Here is a 27,615-nt window from a genome sequence, read left to right as displayed (position 1 = left end):
AACAAACACACACAGGCTTGTTTATATACCTGTCTGCATACACATGAAAGTGCACATCTGTATCTACAAATAAACACATATACAACTGTGCAGGGAGGTTTTCTTGCCTAGTAGCACATTTTGACATGATTGATATTCACTGTTAATATTGTCCTCCTTCATACAAGACTCAGTTGGATATTTAATCTCTTGCCTGCTTTTTCCTTTAATTTTTAAAACATATCTCTCCAGAATCGCTTCAGGATATACTTCTGAACTTCCTCTTTAAATGTGGAAAGAACTTCAAAGTTCTGTTAGTAATTTATGTATAGCATGATGGACTGGGGTCAGTTCACAGCTGAATTCCCAAGGCAAGAAAATCAGATGATGGAAAAGAAAATTTAATATAAAATGCCTCCTTGCTCAAAAAGTTCACACAGAGGCAGGCCCTGCATGCCTTGTTCATGCAGGCAGACCCCTTTGAAACCAGAGCCCTCATTGCCTTGTGATTTTTATAGTTGCTCACACCAAGGTGGATAAATGTTAAAGATGCCAGACCTTTAACCTAGCAGCAATTCATCACGCTGCATTCTCTGAACCCCCAATCAGACATGGTTCAATGGAGACAGTTTCCAGTTATAATTAGATGGCAGTGTAAGAGTAGTCCCAGCGCTAAGCTGGCCAGCTGCCTGTGAGACATACCTCCTGAAGCATTCTTCACCATTTTGGTTCAGGATGATGCAGTAGCTGATGCACCATGGGGAGTGCCCTGCATGCAGGAGCCGATTTATCTGCCCTGCATGTTTGGCTTAACTACTCGATCCTGTCCGCCTTTGCAGCCAAACTGCGTAGGACAGACCACAGAGAGAACAAGACAGAATAGTCTCCTTTGCAAATGGTCCTGTTGTTGCCTGAATCAAGTGCAGAATAGGCTTGCAGGCATGGTGAACTCAGGCTGTCTATAGACAATGAGGTTCGGTCTCTGTAACATTCCCATCTGCTAGTCACTGCTGGAACCATCCATCTCAGGGTAAGTGTAGGGTTTGCCCATGCATAAAAAATGGCATCAAGATTTTCTTTTGTTAAATCCTTTGCTTTTGTACTTTGAAACCTAAACCCAGATTTCTGGTATAGAATATTTGTGGATTAAATTTGACCCAGGATGTCACAGGTTATCCATGGGGCTCAAAATCTTATACTGATCAAAACATAATACTCAGGAGTTATTGCTCCTGCAACCACCTTTTTCTTCCCCAACAATATTTTTTGGAGCTATACACAAATGTTAATGAAGCTTTCAATTACATTCCTAAACCTATAATATGATTTCTAAATCAGCTTGACAGAGCTGAAAATCAGGCCACCTATTTAAAGTGTTAAATAAGTTATTCAGAGAGAACATCTTCAAAATTGTAACCTATTTCTACTCTCCTATCTCTTGGTTTTAAGTATTCCTCCTCCCAGTGTTTTGACTCTTTTTACGTCTTTATGTTTTTAAACACCTAACCAGTATTAACACCAAAGCATAACACCATACATCTATTCTGCAATAATATAAAATGTTTCATATCAATTATATATGAAGTGTGTGCTCTGGGGTAAGCAATACATATGCATTTCAACACTGGTCCACACAAGCCAGTGAATTAGCTAAATAAAATGAAAGATACTAAATGCAGGCAAAGAAGCAGGTATGTGTCCTTGCCTGTACACAGCAGCTGTTATCCACTTGAGAATTTGGCAAATGGCTTGATTATGGCCAGAAGAAAGTTTTGTTACCAGTAAATTTCTTGAATTATCAAGATGATCATCACTGCTGGTCCACTAGTGATAAACAGTTTTTTTAAGTGAAAGTTATGCTTCTATCCAAGTGGTGATTTAATAACATAAAACTCAGTATTAATGCTGTAATTACTTCTTTTTCTGTGTACTGATAAGCAGATATTCACCATGGAAGGCTTACAACAGCATATCAGCCTTTCATGCCATAAAACAAGCCATGGTGATAGCTATATATAAGAGAACCTTAGAGGGAGAATTATTAAAACTCATCCATAATTTTCATGGCTTTTCTGAGCTTAAGACCTATCCTCTTACATTAACATAGTTTCCTCTGATCTGCGCTGCTTTTAACTGAAAGTGTCTCCAGCTTATTATTCAAAAGAGATATTTGCGAGGAGTATAGACTGGAAAGCACAATTACAAAACAGCTGCTGTTTAGCATTTGCCCTAAAACTTCAGGATTCCTAGTAGGTGTTCTTTAGAAAAAGTCAATTAGTAATTTAGAACAGAACAGAGCTCATCACAATTTTGTGTCCTCAGTAGCACTAGGGGAGCCCTCCTTTGATTAGAATACTTGAAGTGGGGGCTTCCTTTGTATCCTTCATAATGGAATTTATGTTATAAAGACTTTAAACAAACAAAAAAACCCAAACAAAACAAAAAACAAAAAGCCAACACTACAGAACTCGTAATGCCAACAGGCAGCCCTGTGCCTCTAATCTTCATCTCAGAAGACACGGATAAAGTCTGTTGTCAAATTAGTTAGTAAAGAGGAAGGATAATCCCTAGCAGAGACGCTTTTAGGCAGATCAAGGATGAAAGAGTAAACGCCGGGATCACCTATGTAATTAACTGCACTCATGCAGAAGTGCTGAACCAATAGTGCAGTCCCCCCAGCCTAGGATATTGATCTCCAGGAAGCAATCTATATCCTATCTGGCAACTGCTCAGAGATTACTTCTTAATATCACAGCTGGGCATCCAGAGAAGCAATAAAGCACAGTGATTATATACTGAACATATCCATAGTCGCTGCAAATAGTAGTTCCACTAGTACCAAACCCAATCAGCAAGCGCTAGGATTAGATGCAAAAGGGCTGCCACTTTCTTTCAAGTGAGATGTATTCGAAGGCATTCACCATCTCCTACGTTCTGCTCCTGCTTTGTCAGAAACCTTTGCCAGAGTAAAACTTTCTGATTATGCACTGCTGCTTGAGCAGGCAAGTATAGCAATGCAACAACATGAAGTCTGACACATGCAGACTCTGTATTAATAAGCGAAAGAATGAGACTTGTAGGCAAAAGATACTAGGCACACTGCACTCTACATTAGAGGCTTCTAGGAAACAATACGGATTACAGATATTTACAAATTGATCATATTAGTCAATTAAAAGGGCTTCTCCAGTACACTTCGCAGGCTACAGATTTTTTTCACTGATACAAGCAGTCAAGAGATACAGTTCTATCTGCTTTAAACATTCTTTTTTTGTTTAATTATATACCAAGGTATGACAGATTATATCTAACATGCACTAAAGCAGTGACAGCATACACTCGTATTCAGCATTCTTGTACCATCCCACAGCACAAGACACTCCGGTTTTTAAAGATACTTAAACTCCCAACAGTTGGTTTCACCAAACTATTCTTGACTACAAGCTGTGACCTACATCTTCCCATGGTTTCCTGTTTCTGCTTTATATTCAAGCTGATGAATAGCGACGCAGAATAGGACTGAGACCATCTGCAAAGTTCAGAGGTTACCCTACACTTAAGGACACAAGTTGTAGAGGAGACTTACCACCACTCTGGCTATCTTTCCCAGGTATCAAATAGAGAGGATGCTCTGCTGGTGACTGCAGAAGAGCACTTCTGCAGATACCAGGATTCCACAAACACCTTACACCTCTTTGTTAATCTTCCATATCAATTTTTAAATCTCCTATATGGTTTCTGGAAAGGATGAAAGGAGTCACTCTAAGCCAGCTCCTTCTCTTTGTCTTGGCAAATGCAGTAGAGGTTTGCTTTCCGTGCTTGATCATCTTCTTTGAGACACACAGTGTCCCACTGAGCTTACTTCAATGTTTTTGTGTTTCCTGTTCTACACATATGTGAGGCTGCAAGAGAACATCATGAACTGACTTGGTGTTCAATTAAATAACAGCTTCAGTGCAATACATAGAGTGTTTCTTTCCCAGAAGTTGTGTTACAGAGAATCTGACATGAATTTTTATTTGAGCGTTGAAGTTATTTTATAGAGATGGTGAAGAATCAATAATTTGCTGTTGAGCTACTTTGCTTGCAAATAAATTACTTTCTTATCATATTTAAAATCATATATAATAACAGATATCCTACAGAATTCTCATTCATTGGCTGAGAAGACTCACATGCAAGTAGAAATGTGACAGTTAAACAGTAATGTTCTTTTATCTTACTTACTATCTGTGCATGTGATTTAATTTGCAAGGATATAATGGGGCACATACAAATACTAAGCAGCAGCTCTTCAGCAGATTGTCTAACATGAATTGATGATGTAAGGAGTTAATGATATCTGTCCACAGGATTGTTAAGGCATAGTGAACCATGCATGTTTTCCTTCATTTGTAGCCTGAAGCTCCAACCCATGTGAAACTTTTTCAGTGCTTGATTAGTGGTAATCAGGCATCAATACAGCCTCAATCTAATTGAGGAGAAGGGACAGCTCTCCAGCTTGGCAGCTATTGCCGGAGGCAGAACAACACATTTCTCTAATATTCAGCAATTCATCTTTATTTTCTTGTTATTTTTCCTGTTGTTCTTCTATAAGCTTTGGTAAACAAATCAACAAATCAAGTGTTATAAACTGAATAAAGCAACAGTTTGATAGTCTGTGAAACTGGGTATGAAGAGCTAGTAAGGTATCTTTAGCAAATAATATTATAGAAAGCACTTCATATACTGCTACATAAAAATATAACACTTTGAAAGTGTTTCTGTGTCACAGGACAATGTTGTTTTGTGAGATTTATCTCCTGACGATTAAAAGGAATCATATTAATATCAGAAATGTATGGATGTGGATTTTAGGAAAATGAGCTTGCCATGTTTTTTTAATTTCTCAGATTTAGGTTGTGTTCTGATACCTCAACTGTGTTTTCCTCAGCCAAGATATAATTTTGCTTGTGAAGGAAATTAAAAGGAGAAGTATGAATAGGAAGGACTATGTTTTAGCTCCTTAAGTAACTTCAGCTCTTTGTTTATGCACTGCCTTACTTCCACAGCTGGAGAAAGATAACACCGTAGCAGGAAGCCTAGCTTTAAGTGAAAAGCATCTACATAGTGAAGAAAACTCACCAGCACTTCATGAGGTATAATGATGCTCTAATGAGGTCTAATTTCTTCCTTTGTCACAGCTACTAGACCTGCTTAACATGCAAAAGCTAGATATAGTAGAACAAGTTGAAAAAAATATATGCATCTTCAGGCAGAAACAGCCACCACAGACGCAACCCAGTGAGATCTACAGCCATAAAACCACAGCATGAGACTGAATGAAACCCTTGGAGTGTAACATGCTATAAATTCATCTCCAGTCACACAGCATATTCAAAACACACTAAATATGTTATTCCAAAAAGTGTGGGTGGTTTTTTTCTAAAGCAAATGGAAGATTTTTCTATCATGGTTCTTGCATCCAGAAACCTCATATTGTTACCAGTTGAAAAGTATTTTAGTAAACAAGAGTGCGGGGGCTACAGTAATTGCAGATTTCTTACAAAACAAAACATAAACCAGGTGATTTAAAGGAAATTACAAAGCAAGCTTTTAATAACTCAGAAACCTTGCATACTCTGACTAGAAAAACAATTCTAAACATTTTATATTTTATAAATTCTTCTTATCCTCACTGAAAAACCTTTTCGATGTTTCAAGATGTACTAGAAATGCTCATAGAGAATTGCTTCATCTGACTGACTATTTAAAAAATTTATTGCAGCAATGCCACATGAGAAATTTTCACAGATTAATAAAGTTTTATGGAGGCATAACCAGAGAAAAAAATGTGTGTGAGTTCTACTCATAAATACTGTCAGAACTGACAATCATCTCTCTGCTGGTTAAGTAAAATGCCACATTTCATACAGACTACTGTATGCTAGTCAAAGCTTTATGTCTCACTCAACACCCTTTCACAGGTACAATTGTCAAAGTGTTGAATTTCTGTTCTACCTAAAATCCTTCTCTGCTTTCTCTGTCCTGAATATTTATTTGGGTTCTTTGTTTGTTTGTTTGTTTGTTTGTTTGTTTTTTCAAGGGGTGGAGGAGGATGGGAAAGGGGCCGCAGAGGTTTTCTTTGCAATAATGGAAGACTCTTAGTCAGTTTTCCCCCATCTGAATAGGAAAAAAGAAAATCTGAAAGAACCTTGACTATTCCACATTGTAATTCTTTCAAGTGGTTAACAAGAGGGTTTTATCTCCTTTCTTGTTTAAAATCAATCACACAATATCTTCCAAGAAACAGTCCAGTACCAGAAGGTTTCTGGCTTTGAAAACATGTTATATAGTACAATTTTATGCTAAGAAGAATCTGGGCTGTGAATAATCAATGCAGAAAAAGTATTTCTAGTAAATATCTCTAGCAAATGGGGCAATTCTACTCTAAAATGTTATTTGTTTTGCATCATTTTGTGTCATCTTTGTGATGCATCTCACAGCTGCTTCTATTTTATTATGTCACTTTCAGATTTTGCTCCTGCATATTGATGTGCGATTTGATATTAAGTACCATAAAAGAGTAGGCTGTAAAGTAAATAGCATCAGTATCAAACAAGACATTACAAAATACATTTATGGCCTCATCATGTCCTATGGTATGGCAGAGAAGTACACTCAGCATTGATGTTTGTCCTGCTTACTTTTGGATATGCTTCTAAGCAAACTTCTATTAACGTGACTTTTTGCAGTAGCCAAATGTTCATTATTCTCAACCACCTGTGAAACGGCTTTTCTTAATGCATCACATTAAAATCACATAAAAGCAGATGTACTCCCTCTTTAAGTTAAAAAGTCCCTGTTTAAGCCATGGGTTTTTCAAGTACAATCTACAGCCCATCATTCCACCAAAAAAGGCTCTCAGAAATAAGGTCATGTTTTCAATTTACCTGAGTACAAAATGCACAAAGATACTTAGGCCACTGTTTTCAGTCTCTCTTGTCCCAGCATAAACGAATCCTCTAAAATGAAAAAACCTTCCAGTAGTATTACTGTTCAACTTGCTGCACAAGCTTGAATCTGGGCCTATGACCATCAACTGCATCAGCACCTTGCTCTGAAATATTACCACAGACAGACAGTCTTAATTAAGGGACTTAGATGAGTGAACCAGCATGTAGCCCATACTCGGGGTGGGGGGAGAGGTACATTAGCAACTTCTGTAATGCAAAGAATGGGAACTCCTGCCTTCTGCAACCTCCTGCCTCAAGCACTATACACTCCAAGCTGTGTAGCTATAGATCACCTACAGTATGGCTAGCACAAAAATGATCAAGCAGTTTGCAAGTTGACTTAAAAAACCCTGGCTGTTATGTACAATTACCAGCTCTTTGAAGGCCATGACTTCATATGAAAAATGCATGAAGAACAAACTGAGCTGGAACACGTGCAAAGAAACTGCTTGCTGAGTTAAAACATGATCTTTGAATTAGCTTAAAATGGCTATGACCTTAATTTCTTCTGAGACCTCTTTCTTTAGTTTCTGTAGCTCTGAAAGTGGGATAATGTAATTTTCCCACAATTTGGTTATTTAGGGCCAGGTTCAGTGTCCAGGCAAGAAAGTAAGTAGTAATAAAAAGCTGCTTTAACTACACATTAAATGCAGAAATTATTGGGAGAGGGTTGTAAACATGCACAATTTTGGGAGAATGATTGTCCCATCAGCAAGAAGGCCAAAGCACTTCACTGTTCATATAGATATGTGGTTAGTCATTATTACCTTGAACCTACATGGAAACAAGGAGAGCTATGACTTTCTGCAACAAAATGCCAACCTCTAGATATTCAGTCAAGTACAGTCATCTAAATTTAGGCTTAAGCTTTTATAAAATTATGAAGATGACAAGGTGCTGTAACAGTCCTAGAGGTAAACAGAAGACAGAAAATACATATTTTCAGAAAAAACAATCCTTTATTAAAACTGATTGTATTTTTATGTTAGAATGTTGCATCCAATTGTCCTGGTAAAGTTGCTTAAGATCCCTCAGACTCCTCCTTTCTGTCATGCCCATACTTCAAAATGAAAGAGGAAGGTGTTTACTGCTGGGATAGTTTTTGACCTTTAATATTTATTTTTTTTTAAGTGAGAGAGAAGAACTGTTAATATGAAGGTATAGGAAGTGCAATGTAAGTGCCTAACGAGTACATTCCCAGGTGTGGGCTATTCACATTATTTTGATCCTTTCTTGGAGACTCCGTCTCTCAAATGCATTCAAAGTACAAAGACCAAGTAGTCAAAAGGATAAAATGCGCTTCTGCCTTTGTCGGTTCATAGGCAACAAACACTACAGAAGCTAACTTCAGAAACCAAGTACTTATCTAAAACAACATTGTAAACAAAGCAGTCCTTGAAAAGATGGAAGATATATGTGCCGAGATGTTGACAGAAAACACAAACATATCACTAGATTTGTCTCTCCAAGAGCCGAATCGCCAATGTTTTGCTGGAGTTCATATAAAGAATAAATAAATACAAGTTTTGTTACACTAGAGTAAGTAAAGTTGTAAAACAGAGGTGGGAAAATAAGCAATGAAAGAAGGAACAGATTATTCAAAAGCTGAAATTTCTGTTCAGCTTGCCTTTCTCACATCTATTGTTTTTTTCTTATTCCCTAACTCAGATACAGTGAAAAGTTGCTCAGATGACTAGGCATGAATTGCTTAGACACACAGCATAGATTAAAATGGCAAACTGCCACATCCTTCAGCACAGAGGCATAGTACTATAATCCTACCAGGCCTAAATTGAATCCAAGGCAAGCTAATTTGATAACATAGCTGCAGAAAAGGGGTGAAACGACACAACCTTTTTGTCCACTCAGTTTAGGTATTGTGCCAACAGCTAGGAGTTGTCTTCCTAGGACCAAAGGTTTGGCCTTCATACAAAGCTCACCCATCTGAAAATGCGTGGAGAGACATCTCCTGATGCAGTGGTGACAGACTTGCTATCCTTTACCATCTGATAGCCTCCACATTGGACCTCATCTCTTCATCCCCTCTGCAGCTATAGATACAGAACAGCATCCTTTTTACCCTGATGCTATTAAAAGAGTAAACATTTATTGCCCTGGCCAATCTAGCCTGTATTGTTACCACAGAGGATCATTTTTTCTTCAAATCACTATCTTCTAGGCCAATTTATATGATGACTAGTAAAAGAATCTCTCATGAATCTCTAAGAAATGAACAGAGCTAGCTTCCCTTCTAACAGCAGGAGGGCACCAATGAGTTTCAATAAATCAATATGTCTGGGGTCAAAATTCATCAATTTTAGTGATAACTCAAACACCAATACACATTAAAGCTCCACTGCTTACCCATGTCTGCAATGAAAGAGAGAAATTGTCATATGAAAGTCTACACTACCTTTCTTCAAGTATTTTCTGCTGTGAATAAAAGACTACTAGAAATGGTGTACAGGAGAAGTATACACGAGACTATAATGTCTGATAAAACGAGGTTGCTGAAACTGATGTTGTTTTCTAGAAGACCTACCTTTAAAAAAGGTTTTGGAAACACTTTGATAGTCTTTAAGTAAGGTGAGTGAACTCATCTCAGAGGCATATATTGGTACAGAGTATTGGGAGAGAAATCAGACTGCTAGTCATCTTTGAGCCATTACTGAGGATGGAAAATTACTTACAAGTATTTGCAACAAATGTTTGGTTTTTCCCACACTAAATGTCATCTCTTGATAGAATGAAGTGTCTGATGCTTCATGGAAAACATTTCAGTGGAATAATTCTGTTCAGACTTATAAGTCTTATGCAATTTACCCTCTACACACATATAGATTACAGCCCAAACATCGATAGTACTAGATGTGGGAAATCTGGATTTGAGGTTTTAATTTTACAAGAAAAAAGCCAGAGGTGGAATGTCATGACTTCTTGTTTCTTAACTGACTACATAATTAACAGGTTTCTGAACAAAATGACATAGACTTGTTAAGTATAAGTCTGATGCAGTGCAAACCACGTCTCAACAAAGTTTGAGTGTTAACTGGCACTTAGGCATGTGTTGTGGTTTAAGCTAAACCCAGCTGTGGCATTTCAAAGATCTCAAATTTGATTTATGCTGCACACTAGCAGTAGGAATCTGGTGTTAGACAGCAGATGATGAGGTAATTAGAGATTTCAATACAGGCTAAATGTGTTTTCTTCTAATGTGCATGATCCTTGGCTAATGGGTCACTCAATGACTAAACAGGGTCTCAGAGATTCAACCACTGCAATAAAATTGCACGCCTGAAGTGGCAAAATATAGTCCACAATTAATAGTTAAAAATCTACTTTTTGAGTAGTTTTAATTTTAAACCGGTATACACCTACCTGCCTGATTTAGTTATACTGTGGAACTAAAAATTTCCTGAAATTACAGTCTTTATAAAAGAGAACCACAAAATAGAATAGAATTGTAGAATAGTTAGAGCTGGAAAGGACCTTAAGATCATCTAGTTCCACCCCCCCCTGCCATGGGCAGGGACATCTCACACTAAACCATATCACCCAAGGCTCTGCCCAACCCGGCCTTGAACACTGCCAGGGATGGAGCATTCACAACTTCCCTGGGCAACCCATTCCGGTGCCTCACCACCCTCACAGTAAAGAACTTCTTCCTTATATCCAATCTAAACTTCCTGTTTAAATTTGAACCCATTACCCCTTGTCCTGTCACTACAGTCCCTGATGAAGAAGCTCTCCCCAGCATCCCTATAAGCCCCCTTCAGATACTGGAAGGCTGCTATGAGGTCTCCCCTCAGCCTTCTCTTCTCCAGGCTGAACAGCCCCAACTTTCTCAGCCTGTCTTCATATGGGAGATGCTCCAGGCCCCTCTGGCCCTCCTCTGGACTTGTTCTAACAGATCCATGTCCTTTTTATGTTGAGGACACCAGAACTGCACACAATACTCCAAGCGAGATCTCACAAGAACAGAATAGAGGGACAGGATCACCTCCTTCAACCTGCTGGTCACACTCCTTTTTTTTATGCAGCCCAGGATACGGTTGGCTTTCTGGGCTGCAAGCGCACACTGAAGCTGGCTCATGTTCATTTTCTCATCGACCAACACCCCCAAGTCCTTCTCTGCAGGGCTGCTCTGAATCTCTTCCCAACCTGTAGCCGTGCCTGGGATTGCTCCAACCCAGGTGTAGGACCTTGCACTTGGCATGGTTAAACTTCATGAGGTTGGCATCAGCCCACCTCACAAGCGTGTCAAGGTCCCTTTGGATGGCATTCCTTCCCTCCAGCATATCAACCAATACATACAGCTATCACACAGCTTGGTGTCATCGGCAAACTTGCTGAGGGTGCATCAATCCCACTGTCCATGTCAGCGACAAAGATGTTGAACAAGTCTGGTCTCAACACCGATCCCTGAAGGACACCACTTGTTACTGGTCTTCAGCTGGACATTGAGCCATTGACCACAACTCTTTTGTGTGCGGCCATCCAGCCAGTTCCTTATCCACCGAGTGGTCTATCCATCAAATTGTTGTCTCTCCAATTTAGAGACAAGGATGTCATGTGGGACAATGTCAAACACTTTGCACAAGTCCAGGTAGATGACATCAACTGCTCTACCCCTGTCCATCGGTTCTATAGCCACATCATAGAAGGCCACCAAGTTGGTCAGGCAGGATTTCCCCTTAGTGAAGCCATGCTGCCTGTCACCAAGCACCTTGTTGTTTTTCATGTGCCTTAGCATGCCTTCCAGGAGAATCTGCTCCAAGATTTTGCCAGGCACAGAAGTGAGACTGACTGGTCTGTAATTCCCCAGGTCATCCATTTTCCCCTTCTTGAAAATGGGTGTTCTATTTCCCTTTTTCCAGTCATCAGGAACTTCACCTGACTGCCATGAGTTTTCAAATATGATGGCCAGCAGCTTATCAACTTAATTCAACAGCTCCTTCAGGACCCCCGGATGGATTTCATCAGGTCCCATGGACTTGTGCACATTCAGGTTCTTAAGATGGTCTCAAACCAGATCCTCTCTTACAGTGGGCCCAAAGTCTTCATCCTCACAGTCCCTGCTTCTGCCTTCCAAGACTTGGGTGGTGTGGTCAGACTTCCTCTCTTTTTATTTACATTTCTTTTTATTCATCATCTCAGCCTGCTTCTTAGCACAGGAAGGATCTCTTTCTTTTTAGAGAGACCCTTCATCAGTTGGAATGGACTTTATGCCTCTGTTTTGTTTCCAGAGAAGGTCTTCCCCTCCAAAGCTGTGCAGTCAATGGATAAGGGTTACTATTTGCTTTTTTAATTTTGGCCACAAGCAAACTAGCGACAAATGTTTCTCTATCCATTTCCTGAAGCTTCAGTGAAGTGTCTGGATCTTAATTTTCCTTGCTTGCCATGGTAATCAAATTAGCTGGTTATAGCAAAGCACATGAAAGTTTCATATTCTGAGAACATAAGTGCCACATTGATCCATTAATTTAGGCCAGGAAGAACTAAAGGACTCATCACTAGCCTCATTTTCAGGATTCATTTCACGGCAGTAGGGGCCAGTGGAGCTGCCAAGGCTCTAGGCTCTGGCTATGCTCTCTAACTGCAACCCTAGGACTTGATGCTACACATGGGCATGCGTGAAACAGTTGCAGGAAAGTTCTGTGATCAGATCCTCCCTGAGAGTGGTCTAACCTCTTCCTTGTGTGCATCCCTTCAACAGGCATCATGATAGCTCTCTTCCTTCCACTTATGCTGGCTAAAATAATTAACTGCTGTTAGTGTTAAGAGCTGAAAAGTTCAACAGCATAGTGATCTCCATGCTGAGAATACAATATGAAATATCTGGGATGGATGTATTTGATCTGTAAATTACCACAGCTCAAGCTGCCTCTGCCTCTTTCAAGACATATCTCAATCCCATACACAAAACAACCTGTGAGTTATGTAATTGTTCCAGATATTATGCCATCATGCAGGTATAACGAGACCATATTCAGTGCACACTTGAAAAATCACATTTGGGCAAACTAAAGCAGAGACACTGCTTAGAATTGTTGTATTGTGAAGTTGTGGACAGACAAGTAGTGATTGGGGAGAAAAAAAAAAAAGAAAGAAAAGAAAATCATTAACTTATCTTTACATATCATTAATTCTATCATTAATTCTTCTACATTCATCACTCACTCCTCCTTCTCCTCCTGTCCCTTAGGCTCTTTATTGAAGTAAATGAAAGAGAAGTGGCACACAGTGTTTAGGGTCTAGAGAACAAGCCTTACAAAGACTGGTTGAAGGAAATGGGGTTGTTTAACCTGGGAAAGGAAGCTCAGGGGAGACTCTATGGCTCTCTACAACTACCTGAAAGAAGGTAATAGTAAGGTGGGTGTTGGTCCCTACTCCCAAGTAATAAATGATTGGATGGGAGGAAATGGCCTCAAGTTGTGCCAAGGGAAGTTTAGATTGAATATTAGGAAAAAAATTCTTCACTGAAAGGGTTACAAAGAACCAGAGCAGGCTGCCCAGGGAATTTTAGTTCAATTAAATCCTTGTAGGTATTTAAAAGACACGCAAGATGTGGCACTTGCGGATGTAGCTTAGGGATGGACTTCGTAACGTTAACTTTACAATCGGACGCAGTGATCTGAAGGGTCTTGAAGACCAGCAGGTATGGGACCACAAATATATGCTTCTCCCTGAGCTCCAGCATTACCTATGTACACCGAAACTGTGAATGTGCTCATGAACAGCTCCAAAACTCCACTTCTACTTCAGAGAAAATCATAGGAAAGCCTAGGTTCTGGAGACCACAAACTGAGCAACTCAGCAGTTTAACAGTTTGCACAAGATCTTACCAGGTCAACTACTGAAAATCCTCAGAGACAGACCTGCTGGAGAGAGTCCAGCGCAGGGCAACTAAGATGATTAAGGGAGTGGAGCATCTCCCTTATGAGGAAAGACTGAGGGAGCTGGGTCTCTATAGTTTGGAGAAGAGGAGATTGAGGGGTGACCTTATTAGTGTATATAAATATATAAAGGGGGAGTGTCACGAGGATGGAGCCAGGCTCTTCTCAGTGGCAAACAATGATAGGACAAGGGGCAATGGGTACAGACTGGACCACAAGAGGTTCCACTTAAACTTGAGAACTCGGTGAGGGTGACGGAACACTGGAACAGGCTGCCCAGGGAGGTTGTGGAGTTTCCTTCTCTGGAGACATTCAAAACCCGCCTGGACACGTTCCTGTGTAACCTTATCTAGGTGTTCCTGCTCCGGCAGGGGGATTGGACTAGATGATCTTTTGAGGTCCCTTCCAATCTCTAACATACTGTGATACTGTGATACTCCATAATCTCTTGGACAACCTATGTCAGGGCTTAACCCTAATGCTGAAATGATGTTCGTTGTTACAAAGATTCAGAAATGAATATATGTGAAAATAGTTGGACACTTCATCTGTGCCTACAACTATTTTGATCTCAGCCACAATATGGCCGCAACATCATATATTATATCTAAAGTAGTTGGCATGATGCCATAAAAATAGGAAGCCAATTCTGAAAAATCATTTTTGTCACATCCCTTATTCTCTGTATGGTGTTTTAAATATGAAATTTCCTAGAGAAGAGGATACTCATTCTCTGCTAACCCCTTCTGATCTCTTGACTAGGTAGAGCAGTGTATACTCAGTAGCAGAATGATTCTGAAGACCCCAGATAAATAATAATTTTTCCTAATGTTTTTCTGAAATACACTGTAAAGTGTGTTTGCAGAAGCTGATATTAGCCATAGAGGCTTTTTAGCCCCCTTTCACAAATTAATATTCTGAAGACAATCACCATTATAAATAAATTATCCCTAGATATGAGGGTTTGTGCCTAAACACTGCTCTTTTTGCACGGCAGCTTTTAATTGCAGAGAGCAGTTCACGGAACTGAGTGACATTTTTTAGACAGCCTGCTGTTCTCTCTGCTAAAGGTAGTAGGGTTGGGCCTTACGTGTTTGTTTATTTTTGCGCTTTCTCCAAACTGGATAATAAAATTCCTTCTGGCATTTCACTTTTCATTAACTGCATTTTTTTTTTTACATTCGCACATTCTGGTTATTCTGGTACAACAGAAAACTGCTATAATGACAGGGCTAAAAATACTGGAGAATATAAATGTCCTTTGCTATCAGGACCTAATATTTATTATTTGTAATATAACAAGACTGAATAACGTTAATACAGGTTTGCAAATGCACTACAGACCCCATATTCAGAAAACGATGCTTGCTCCAAAGAACAGGGCTAATAATGTTTAACATGCTTTAAGACTAAAATATATTAAAGCAAAACCTAAAATGAAAGGCCACATTTAGCAGATTTTGTTTTTTTAAAAGCTCAATTGAATATAAATAGCCATTCCAAAGCTTTTAAAGTATGGGTTTTTTTCTTCTGTTAGAAATTACCATGTTATTTTTTTATCATCTCCTCCTATTGAAAAGTTAAATATTGTCTCATTATTTCTGCATATTCTCTGAGCCCTAATCATGGACAACAATTCCGTTGTATCAGGTTTTGTAGTAATATTAAGTAGTCAGTCACACATGCATTCACCATTAACTTTCATTCATAAAAGTAACATGTCATCAACCAATTCCCCTCACAAGATTTCACAAGAAGTCCATCCCATACCCATTATTTCTCCAAGTTGCCCCTACTATGTCCTTAAGAGGCACAATGAGGATGCAGATTTTGGACGGAGGAGTCCACGTTTCTTACAGCTTCAGAGACTTTCAGATGTCAGTCAAGCGCAATTACAACCCTTTTCCTCCTGTATCTATTCCCACATGAATATTTTAATTCAGTGCCACAGCTGCCCGCACTCCAGCCTACCTGGTTAGAAATATGAGGATAAATTATGTAACACACATTTAATCTCTGGCCTCTTAGTATTAGGGACAATCCATCTTGCATACCAGATCAAAGTCCAGATTTCACTTCCCATTATCAAAAAGATAAATATGTTCACAAGAGTCTCCCCACATTTCAGTGAATGATCACCATGATTTCACGAGGTGACCCCACACTTCATGAGACTTTTTCCTTTTTGGCTGTAAAACTCCCTTTTGATATCACACGTCTTGAGCTTTCAGTTTTGGTGGGAACACACACACACCCCCCACCCTTCAAAAAAAAAAAAGCTTACAAACACCATTGCATGTCAAAGAGTAAAGAAAATAAAATAGAAAAGAAAACAAAAGATAAAGATATGATATAATACCATGGACCAAGTATCCTTGATAACTAAGTACTACATAGCAGTCTACACTTTACAACTTCATAGAGAATTGAGAACGGAATTCTGTAGATTTTCTGAACACATTATTGAAGATTTCATACATTGCTTTAGAGACTTAACCCTGCCTAAGTACTTGAAAGCTTGCAGAATGTCTTATAATCTTTAGAGGTTCTGATTTATTTTTGTGGTGAAGAAAGCTAATGATTTCATGTTGAACAATCCCATAGAAAACATTCAAGTACTGGTTCAGTAACAGAGAAAGGCTTTGTTATTTGTTGTTTATATTACCATTAATACTTACATCAATACTGAATACCCATCTTCCATTGAGATGAACAAGATGCACCTTAGTTAAAAGTAGGATGGACAGATGCGAAAACTGTGGGCTTTCAGTTGTTACTGTGAAGGGATGTGAACTGCACTCATTGAAATGGGATGCTGTTAAGGACATGCTATAAATCTGAAAACAGGTTGCCCCAAGATCCACAGTGGATTTGAGAAGGAATTTTGCATGTAGAACAAAGAACTGACAATAAAAACAGTGACAGTATTGCTTTTCACAGGAAAAGATGTTTCTTTAGAAAGATAAAGAGAAAAGCTGCCTTCTTTACATCATCTATATATGCTAGATTTTAAAATCCCTGCATTTCAAAGGTTATCAGAGAAAGCAAGTACCATCAAGTGGTTAATATAGTTTTATTATAGCATGAATATGGCAAGAAAGAAAAGGACCAAAGCAATTCCTGAGAAAATGAAATATAAAACTACTACTACTTTCACAAATAGTGCTTGCTGTATTTGAAAATTAAATAGTTTGTGCTCATCTTGCATGAAACAAAGGCTCATAATGAAAACTTATTGCAGATGCACTTATTAGGCATTCTTTTCTTGATTCGGCATTATGTCGCACTATCAGAGAGCTGTAAAGCAAAGCGTCTCTCAGAAGTTCTTCCTCAAGGTGAGAGTAAAGTAATGAGGGAGCAACCTAGTACTACATAGGAAGCCATCAGAGACCTAACCAAGATGGAAAAGAAGACAAGCCTCTCTGCCTGTACACAACAGAGGGCTGTAGAGTTGTTACTGCAGGATGGCTTCAGAGCAGGTTTTGCTGGGAAAAACAAAGCTTCAGAAACTCTCTAATGTAAAAGTGGGAAAGGGGGAGGGGGAGAATTGGAGGCACAACTTTAAGAAGAAAGACAAAGGGCAGAACTGAAAGTAGAGCAAAGAAGGTCATAATAAAAAGGAATATGGTATCCAGATGAGCAATTTTACTGTCAGAGGCAGAGATGGGAGGCAAGCACTGAAAAGGAGAGGGAGGGAGAATCCAATTAGGATGCTGGTTTTGACAAAACATTCCAGCATCTTAAAGACTGTATTTCTCTCTAAAATGTCTTTGCTTTTCTGCACAGCCTCACAACTGAAGAAGAAAATGAGGAGGAAAATAAAATACATTTCAGTAAAAGACAGAGGAACAGGAAAAACCAGATAAAACAAAACTGCAATTACATTTGCTGCACTCACGTTTATATCTTTTAAGAATAATCAATAGAATCAATAGTTATTTTAATAGCCTCCATAACTACTAATCACGTAACTTAAAGAACTCTAGTAACGATGCTGATAGTAATTGCAGTAGCATTATGGACAGACATAATGGGGAGGATGTCTTCACTGATTCTATTGTAATGCAAAGTAACACCTGCAATTTCTGCTTAGCAGAATCAATTCCATTGGAGATTATTTGTTCTTCTGAGCAGAATATTATATAGTCATAATAATTTTACAAACACTAAATATCAAAGCATATTATTAAAAAAACCTCACCAGCTTCTGCAAAAGCACTGAAGATGTAGTCCAGCAAGGATAAAATAGTACTATCCATTTGCCACCATATTACTTGGTCAAGCTGCTCCATCCTGGATCATTCTGATGTTTTAACTATTTAAACACACAGTAATTTTTGATGCAAAGAATGTTTTCTTTTCCTCCAAATTTGGCAGTAATATTATTGTGACTTTTAAAAATGATCCCAAATGGCTATTTGGCTAAGTAATTGCTGCTCTGAAATACAGGCAAACACCAGAGATGCATAGTAGAAGAATGACCCAATTATTGCACTTCAGAACACACAAGCAAAGCTGCACAAACACTACTTTTAGAGATTTTTATGGTTACCCCTGTTGACAATGTGGCCAGTGTAAATATTTCTGCTCTACTGTTACTCAGTTTTTCCCTTCTGTCTAATACAGTTTGGAAATATATTCATGATGAATAAATGAGAAAATTTCTTGTTACAGTTATAAGAATCAAGGTAATGCAATATTACAAGTTATACAGATATCATATTTTGGAACAATTGACAAGGGGTATCACAAACTCTTTGTTTGGTTGCCTCTCCCCAGGATTTGGGATTGTATTATTTCTCGTACTATAGAGGGATTTTTCTCAAAGCAGTATGTTTTTAAGTTCTACAAATGTACTTCATATTTCATAAAGAAATACACAGCTTAAACATAACTAAAGAGACAGATATAAAACACTCTTGGTGGACAAAAGATACCCACTCTGCTCAACAGCACAAAGAGACCATATATAATGCCAATTATAAAATATGAGACCCTAACAAGTAATTAAATCAAACAATATAAAATGCTTATTACTGCTCTATTTTCATTTGCATGTTTCCTTGAGAAAAACACTACTAATTTTTTCAGTGCCTCAAATTTCTGTGTGCTTAAAAACGTATCCCATCTTGTTAACATGCACATTCATTTGTCCAGTTTTACCCCAAGTGTAGCTGAATGCTGAGCACACCTTTCCCTACAGTGCTGAGCTTGGCAAAAAGTACATGCATTAACCTGACGACTAGGAATATTTGCAATTCTTTTTGTTTCTGTTGACAGCTTCTTATCAATTTTACTGTCAAGGATCTTTGTAAAGTACTGTTTGTTCTTCTCAGTTTTGATTCCTCCTTTAAACTCTAGTATTATTGCTTTTCTGACAGCTAATCTCCATCTCCCTTCAAGTGCAAAGATCTATCCTTTTGCTGTCAGCATTCTGCTCCACAGCTTGTTATACCTCCCCATTTAGCATCTCCTAACCTACACACCAAAATCTGAATTATATTCTTTTAATCCCAGTCTTCATCTATGCCTGGATGACTTGTTTTACAGACCGGTGATCAAAAGCCAGTGTGGATGGCTGGCTGATTCCCTGATCCAGCAGGTCAGCACTGGCCCTGTACCTAATGCATAGCCTGCAAACTAAAAAGAGGAAGAGACATCCTTCCATGTACTGAGGACACCAAACAGTTGCAAGCTGCAAGTCAGACAGAACCAGACTAGGAATAAGAAGCAAATTTATTTAACTCCAGTGCACTTTTCTAACTACCAGCAAACATTTCTCCTTTCCTTTTTTCTCTACAGAAATATTCAAGTACTCTTGTGCATAATCCCAAGAAATGACTCAGAAATAGTAACTCTTTCTGTTTCACTGCTCTGATAGAAGTAAGGGCACAAAGAAGATATTCTTGAAGGGGTGAGATCTGAACAATTGTAATTTGCATTTACTGTGAAACAATACAACACTATGAATGTTCTTTCAGTAGCACATCAGGCCATTTGCTGACTCTTGATTGCCTGTGAGTCTCTCTGTACTTGTTAAAATCACAGCACTGAGCTTAGTACACTGTGCTTTTACCATCTGGCACTGTAGCAGGAAGGCTACATTAGCATAACCTGTCTTGCCATCGATTTTAGGGGGCATGCTGATTTCTTTAAAACAAATAATGTCTATCTTCTGTCACCCATTTTGTATCTTATACTTCTAACAGCTCAGAAAACTTGATACTTGGTACCTTTGTTGATATTTTCATCTATATTAAGCTCACATCCCATCTTTGCAGGCAAAATAATAAATTATCACAAATTTTCTGTGGTTTTGGGCCAATGATACACACAGTGATGTAGATGGCTTATGTGGCAAAACCATATGGTTTGATTGTTATTATTACTGCTATTTGGTAGTAACTTCCTGGTTTTAAAGACACTTTTCTTACCTTGTATTTCAAACAATTATTTCATTACACACCTGTTAATGCAAGAATAAGCGTGGAATATTAACATTAAATAGTACTTTGAGTTGAAGTTTCCATAGTAACTTCCTTCCACCCATTGCATTGGGTGCTCATGTGCTTTAATTTATGCATTCTTACCAACCTCTCTCTGCTATTTTATCTACCAACAGCAAGTAAATAAAAAGAGAAAAACAAAATAATTATTTTTATATTCAGACTCAGAAATGTGGTAGGAAAGCTGAATACACATATCTTGAGATAAACAACATCTCTCACTATGATCATACACACTCAGTATGCAACATTAAAATAAACTATTTTGCCAAAAGCCAGATTAAGACAATGGTTTCTGTTACTGCTGTCTTATTGCAACTCTAGATTCTTAGAGTAGAGAGTATTTCCTCTTATCAGCCTTCAGCAGAGCTGAGTTGTTGCACTGCAGGGGGCATGCTACACTTTCTGAGAAACGGGAGGTTAAAAGGACAAGATGATACAGTCCAGTATGCATGAAGAGACATGGGCAAGGCTTCCTGGGGCTTTCAGACTTCCCTGGAATCCAAGGAAGGGCCAGCAAGGTTTTATCCCACAGGAATATCTAAGGCTTCAGAAACATAACTGTTTGCTAATTCCAGGTCAAAAGCAAACTTAAGCACATGGGTAACTTCAATGGGATTAATCTAAAGCTAGTAAGATGCATGAAACACTGAAAGACTAAGGATCTAGTGTAAAGGAAGAATTATTTCAGCATGTGCTTATACAGTTTTCTTCAGCTTGTAAAATAATTTAAATACTAAATAAATACTAATTTAAATACTACAAATAATCATTAATAAAATGTATTTATTCATCATGATAACGGTGAATGCAGCAGAGCTTTCACTTCACCTTCTGTCCCATCAGCAAACTGAGTAATGCTTTATCAGTTCCACCAGTGAAGTCTGCTCCTTCCATATGAATCTACAGGGGACAAGTAGTGGAAGAGATGTCCTCTTTGAAAGGTAATTCTTTTTCCTCTCCGTCTGCTGTCCTCTCCCATAGTGTGTAGAAGCAGATTTTTTTTGTTTAATCTTACTGTCCAGTATTAATTCAAAATCTGAACAGAGAGACAGCATCAGTGAACAGATGACCGAAATAAATTATGGGAATGGACAAGATGGAAATTAGAGACAGAAATGGAAAACAGCGGAAAGTGAAAGGGTTTCATATCTATAATATTTGACAGAAAATGATGGGTTTGAGAAGCAGAAGGAGAAAGATCATACACTATAAATGAGGCATTTATTAAAAATCATTTACATTTCTGGTAAAGATAAACAAGTATTGATGTTGCTATATTACTGAGATATCTTCCCAAACACGGCCTGGTATGGGTCGAATTACCTACGTTCCATTAACATGAATCAACAACTGCCAGGATGGAGGTGGAAGGGCTGTTATTTTTTTCTAGTTAGTCATGGTAGAAAACACCAAATTCTTAGAAGAGTTCTTTAAACAAAAAGGCAAAGGTGATGACCATATGGCTATAAATTAACTATAAATAAGGATGGGCTTGAAACTAGAAAAAATATATATAATCCTTTGAAGAGTGAATCACTAAAACAAAATTTCAAAAGGAGCCCTTCTTACTTTACATGATGTCAGTTGCACAGTAAGCAACACTTATTGAGTCATATTTCTTTATTTTAAGAAAGAAGAAAGGAGGGTTGTAATTAAAAATAACAACAAAATTACACTTTACGGATAGATGTTGAAATATTTTTCTAAAAAAAGAGAAAAAACTACTAATCAAACAGCTGTTTAATATTAAAATAATAATTAGCAATGATGTTCCTTTGATCACTTATAGAAAGGAACCAAAGAAAAAAGGACTGTCTACCGTACAGGATTAAGTATTCTGAATCCAACATGCTGAAGAGAAAAATCAGGAGTGGTAAGATGATTTGGTTTAGTAAGAACAGCATTTAAAATTCAAAGTTGATTTATTAAATGTACTTTTTCTCATTTCAGTAAGTGTGGCTCAATTTTCAAAACATTCTGGGCATACAAAAATCATGCATCAGAACTACCTCAAAGGAATGAGTGACTACCCCAAGCAGAATTACCTCAAAGGGAAACCAGAGCATTTCAGTAACAGGGTATTTCCATCACTGTGATCCATAAACAGAGACTAAGGACTATGACTGCAGTTTGGGAATACCAATGCAGAAGTCACTGGAGTTGTAAGAAGTTTACAATGGTGACTACATGGTCGATTACACAGTCTGATCTACACTGATAGAAAATCTGATGATGTTGAACAGCTCTCCTTAACTGTTAAAAGATTTCTTAACAGATGTAGAGCAGATTATGAAATAGTAGGGCTATTTGTCCCCAGATGATATACTGGAATAACACTGCATTGAACAGACACGGCCTAAATACAACAAGCTTCTGAAAGCGTATGATAATCTTGTACCAGGTACACAAGCAGCTCAAGAAAAATAAATGTCTGTTTAGCCCTTATCACACTGTATTAGGTCTGTCCTAGAAAAAAATATAAATGCCATTTATATCCCTTTTCATTCTCTGAGAGTCGTTTTGTACTTGGCATCAGCAGAAAAGTTGCCGTGATGGCATATTACATTATTGTAAATCAAATGATCATAGACTAGAATGATAAAAGTCCTATCAACTTTCAGGCATGTTCAAAAGTATTTGCTAATCCTTCATTATCCCAGCTGCTAAAAGATCAGCTTAAACACTTCATCTTTACTTTACAGGCCTTTATGAACATATTACACTTGAGGGTCTTATCCTGCATCCTTTTAGTCAGCTATAAAGCTTTAACTTATTTCAGTGGCATGCTTTCTGAATTTCTCCATGCTAACCAGAGCATGAGAGGTCTATTTGTCAGGGGGATTTAGGTGACTTTTGCACCTCAGTGAAAATTTCATTTTCACAATAACTTGGGGGGGAGAGAGGGGAAGGGAAGGAGAGTCTGAATGCTCTGAAGCATGTGGAGTTCATTCCCTAAACCAGAACTGTTCTCCCAAGAAACCATCTGAAAAAAAAAGAAAAAATTAAAAAATTAAATTTTGAGAATTGTACCAGTGAACGAAATTTAGCTGACAATCCAATTGTGTATTTCTTTAATGACAATGTTCCATTAGTGCAGTTACAGCACTAGAGCATAAACAGAAAAAAACGTATCTTAGTTACAGTATAGCACATGTGCCTATATAACATACTCAGGTTGTCTTTATTTCCACCAAGGTACACTTGAACAGCCTGTGCTTTATTATAAAAAACTGTCTGAATTCACAAGGTCTGGATCTACTCAATCTGAATTCTACTCTCCAGAAAAACAAGGGGAAGAGCAGTCGCTTGATTTTTAATGGCATAATCAAGATCTGCAACAAGAAAAGCATGCTCCTTCCTACTCTTTTGAATTGCATAGTTGATACACAGCCAAATCTTCAATCAAAAGGATGCTGATTCTGTAGAGGGGTACACAGATAAATTTGTGAGTGAAGAGTTATCAGACACCATTTTCAATCAAGCAGTGATGAGGGCAATCCAGCTTGCAAACTTTCTATAAACTTTGTATAACTTTTAGGACTATCTTCTGAAAAATGAATATCTCATCATTAAGGATGTGCTTCATTAGGAAGGAATTATGTTTCCAGTTCAGAGTATGGCAGGCATAATGACACACACAGCTGTGTATCATTGATGAAGAAAGGCAAAAGTAACAATGCCCAGATAAAAGAACATCCCTTAGGTGAAGTGAAAGTGCAAATTTTGACATTAATCTAATAAATTACTTATGTTAGGAAATTTAGCTCAGAAAAAAGAACCTTAAAAGGTAGTGATAAATTATTTTCATACTTGCTTTCAATAAATTGATAGTAAATGAATTTTAAAAGACTATAATCCAGGAGAACTTCAGTTAAAAAGGTTATCTCTAAGTTTTGACATTTTACATTTTAACACTAATGAAATAAAATCATATTTTCTTAACAGAAAGAGTGGTCTGGTTATGGTACACAGGGATTCATTGCATGACCTTATGTTTTCCAAAGTATTTCTTTAAGACAATTTTTTAAAGGGTCTACTGTTTGAAAAAGCATCTTCTGGCACAAATCACTGCAGCAAAAGTGTTTGTCAAAACCGAAAGAGTAAGCATTTCCAAAAACATCCATACATTTGGTAACTAAGTCAATGTTGAATTTGCACACAAAAATAGTGATACTAATTTGCCTTTTGTTTGGTTCCAAAATGTCATAACTTGCACAACAAAGAAGCGGAGAGAAAGAGATTATCACATTTTTCATTCTCCTCCTCAGAAAAAAGGGGAGGGAGAGAAACAAACTGTTTTCCTCATGCCAGTGTCAGAGGTTGTACACATTTTTTGCCAATCATTATCTCCCAGACTGCTGATCCAATGAAAGCATCTTTCCTCCTGCCAAGTGTTTTCATCCTTCAGAACTGTCACCCAATTCTGTGCTCCATCCAAAGCATTCAACTGTTATTTGCTGAACTTCCCCACAGGTTTCTGCCTCTACACTGATCATACAACCATCATTTTGTTCCTGTAACCCCATGGAGGCAGCCATCATATAGTTCCTAAATGAATGTCATCCTATTGAACAAATTCCAGCCTTTTCCAGCTGATGATGCTAAAATCTGCATGCCAAATATTCACAGCTAAGTACTAGAGATAATAAGCTCTTCTGATGTACATGAGCTGCTTGGTTTTAAGTATAAATACTTTTTTTAAAAAAATTAATAAAACTCTTACAAAGATTTATTGCATGCAAAGTATAGTATTTACAAACAAAATGCAACACATTTAGTTGGAGACCTACTAGTATATATATATTCCTGAAGGAGTTCTTGAGAACGCATTTAGGGTTCTTTACCTCATTAAAAGTGTATGAAGAAACAAACTATAATTTAGTCATAAATCAGCATGTTTTAACCCTGAATGTGGCCTTAATCATGTGTCTTCCTTTTACATAATATTTAAAAATCTAAATTATAAACACTAATACTCTAATACAAATATTATACACTCATTTGAATTCACTTGTACTTTTCTTTATCTCATGGCAGACAGAAAGCAGACAGAACCAAGAGACAGAACAACTTGTCCTGTTTTCCCACACCTTATTTTGAAGCACCATTTGTAAAGAGCTTAGAGAATATAAATGAAGCCTTAATCTTTGAAAGTTCAAACACAAAGGTTTGTAGCATAATCTATTATGTCAACAGATTGTTTGCAACCAGAGGTATATTTGTAAAACGACAATCCGAATATCATGACAGAACATGAGAAAAAAATTGATATGCCTTAGATGCTTATTCAGTATAAAATTAATCCTATTTGTTTCTTGTAGTTATCTGACTCCTCTGTGTCATATTGTAAAGCCAGCCACACAATTATTTAATCTGTAAAAAGGTTTCATTGTAGAACAAAGTGTAATCCTGCAGAAAGACCCAAATTTCAGAAGATCTGCATAGCTACATTAGCCTGGCATTCTGCCTGGGTTTCTCAGCAATACAAGAAGCCCAGGAGAAATGCCACAACACTGTTATTACTGCTCAAATTACTTATTCTTAATTAATAAGCATTAACCCTTTCAGAACATTATAAATGTACTCCCAACATAAAGCAGCAATGAATGCACCAGATGACAGTATAATACCACTACATTTTTGAATGACTGGTGCAGGGATGGGTAGGAAACCAACATGCTCTATAGTACCACTTGCTCTTCATGTTGTTCTTCATCTGACAGCACCAGCTCCTTAAAAAATACCAAGTCACTGTTGCTTTCAGTCTGTGAAAGGTCACAGGCCTATCCATATGTTACTTTTCACAGATGTAACATATGGTATGCAATATAAAGAAACCCTACCTGCAGCTCTGTCACAAGGCACCTAGAGCAGCAGACTTTTCTGATTTATCCTGAATACGTGGTTAGGGCTTTTTGGGGTTTTGGGTTATTTTGTTTCTGTGGTTTTAAGCAATATTCTTTATAGGTTACCTAGTGTAGATGGGGGCGATAAGTCTGCTTGCTTTCTTTAAATGTACAGTTCAGATTAGCCTGAACTGCACGAAGACGTTTTGAGTCATTCCTCACCCAGAGCATGGGTTAAATCTGTAAACTGCAATGCTGGGATTTCAAGAAATGCAGGTCCACAACAGATTCCCCAATAAATGCTGAGGACAGTACAGAAGTGGAAAGCTTTTATCACAGCAGTCAGGTGAGGGAGATGTGTTTTCAGACAGAGAAAAAAAAAACCAAACTCATTCTTGAAACAAGAGCCCTCAGGGAACTTATCACAATGCTTCCAGTCTTTTATCCCTTTTCATAGCAAGAAAACATAGAAAGAACAAATTATGTTTGTAAGCTAGTGAACTAATGAAATGAAAAGACATGAGGAAAGAGTGTTGGAAAATTACTTTGGCAGCAAGCTGACTCCTTCAGAGCTCTCTTTTGTGCTGCACTGAGTCTAAAGAGACAACCCGTTGATTTGTCGTGAGATTTTGTTCTGTGAACACTAGCAGTTTATGCATATTTTAGAGGCCCCCAGGGGAAAGTTATCTGCCAGTTCCAAAAGCATTTCTAATTAATTAAAAAGCTTTTGTTTCTATTTCATATTGCCTTTTCATGCTAAGGCTTCCTGAGTTATATTTAAAAGCCATTCATCACAAGAAGTTTTGAAAATCCTCATCAATACAAGACTTCCAAGTTTAGGTGCTTTTGTCTCCCTTTAGTCAGCCAAACACCTAACTTAATTTTAAAAAACACTGAGCATCAAAGCAGTTTGAAATTACTTCCTAAGGACTGCCTTACTAAAAGGCCTTATCTAACCCCACAACCTGTTGTTCACAGCAACAAGGAGCAGATGCAGAGGAAAGTGGAAGTGAAGCACAGCACAAGCATAACAGGAATACTGTGATATCTACCTGAATGCGCTGTAAGTATCCAGCGACTGCAGCTCCAGGAAATTCAGGAAGCAAATTCCCCTCCAGAGAACTGGAAAAGTGGATGTCCTTTTTTTACTGTCTCAAAGGGATAAAATAAAAGAATGTTTACTGGTAAGACTGTACCAATCACTTTCATTAATGCATCTCCTCTAACATCACATGCACATCCACTCTTTCTCAGCTTTCTTAAAGGTTAGTTTCAGTTTAGAAGCATTGTACCAAATCTTTTCTTTTTCCACTTACTAAAGTGATTGAATAGCACATCTTTCTCTTAACTGCCTCCATATTTTAGCCCTGCCTAACCTATGAAATAACAT

At 37.9% G+C, this 27,615-nt stretch overlaps 1 long non-coding RNA gene across 1 annotated transcript; it reads left to right on the top strand.

Moving 5' to 3' along the window:
* The first annotated feature begins 806 nt into the window (after positions 1 to 806).
* LOC133221354 (uncharacterized) lies at positions 807 to 27,615 on the top strand. Its single transcript, XR_009727985.1, has 4 exons — positions 807 to 899; positions 25,421 to 25,546; positions 26,401 to 26,571; positions 27,204 to 27,615. It is a non-coding gene; the product is annotated as an uncharacterized LOC133221354 (long non-coding RNA).

Source organism: Neopsephotus bourkii, unplaced genomic scaffold (assembly GCF_033783945.1).
Source record: "Neopsephotus bourkii isolate Nb327-2 ecotype Australia unplaced genomic scaffold, CSIRO-AGI_Nbou_v1 NB_168, whole genome shotgun sequence".
Taxonomy (NCBI): Eukaryota; Metazoa; Chordata; class Aves; order Psittaciformes; family Psittacidae; genus Neopsephotus; species Neopsephotus bourkii.
This window is presented reverse-complemented; position numbering and strand designations above follow the sequence as displayed.